This window comes from Sminthopsis crassicaudata, chromosome 5, assembly GCF_048593235.1.
Source record: "Sminthopsis crassicaudata isolate SCR6 chromosome 5, ASM4859323v1, whole genome shotgun sequence".
NCBI classification, from domain to species: Eukaryota; Metazoa; Chordata; class Mammalia; order Dasyuromorphia; family Dasyuridae; genus Sminthopsis; species Sminthopsis crassicaudata.
This window is the reverse complement of record NC_133621.1, coordinates 192,689,878-192,690,818: the sequence shown is the minus strand read 5'-3', so window position 1 is coordinate 192,690,818 and position 941 is coordinate 192,689,878.

Sequence of the window (941 nt, the reverse complement as noted above, 5' to 3'; positions counted from 1 at the left end):
AAGCCCAAAATGTAGCATAGTGACTAGAACATTGTGAGTGCTTAATAAATGTTTATTATTGATTGATTATAGAAACACAGGGTTTTAGAGCCAGAAGGACATTAGATTTAGTTTAACACCCTATTTTTCCTTCTGCTTCTGTTCTTCCCAGATGGTCTGTCTCTTGATAATCTAGAGTTGTTTTGTCTCCTGGGACTGTCATCTAACTCTGGGAGATGACTGGGTTGACCCCATTTCTCTTATGCTCTACTTGAGTCCTTTTTCCAGTAGGTTTAAAACATAATCATGTAATTATGAAAATATGTATGAAAGAATTGTACATGTTTAACATATATTGAATTGCTATCTGGGGGGGGAAGGGAGAGAGAAAAAATTCAGAACACAAGGTTTTCAAGGGTGAATGTTAAAAAACTATCTTTGCATATATTTTGAAAATGAAAAGCTATTATTTTTTAAAAAGATAGTCATGGTCCCTTAAAATGTTCTCCTCAAATGTTTTCCCCAATGGTTATCCTTAATGCCAGAATTTTCAGCATTGGATATTTATTTCTTTGGGTTAAACCATGTTATCACCAGAATTTCACCTTAAAATTCAAATATCCTTGGGTATGGAAAAATATTTAATCTTCCACTGGCACTAAAAAGTTACTGTGCATTTGATAACTTGGTCAGAGCTAATCAGATACCCAAATCCTGAAATTATGGGACACCTGACAAGTAAGATTCAAGAAACATAATGAGAAGAGTGCCTGTGCCTAGAGTAAGTACTGATATCAAGGCTTCTGAATCCCTGAAATAAGAAGTTTTTTGAGAAACTGGCATGAATAGATAGAGTTGTATAGATGATTGGAATTTGCCTGAAATATTCTCTTTGTATTTCCTTATGTTCAGATAATTTTATAAGAAACTCTGTGACAGAACAGAAGATAGAGCAGTCAAAG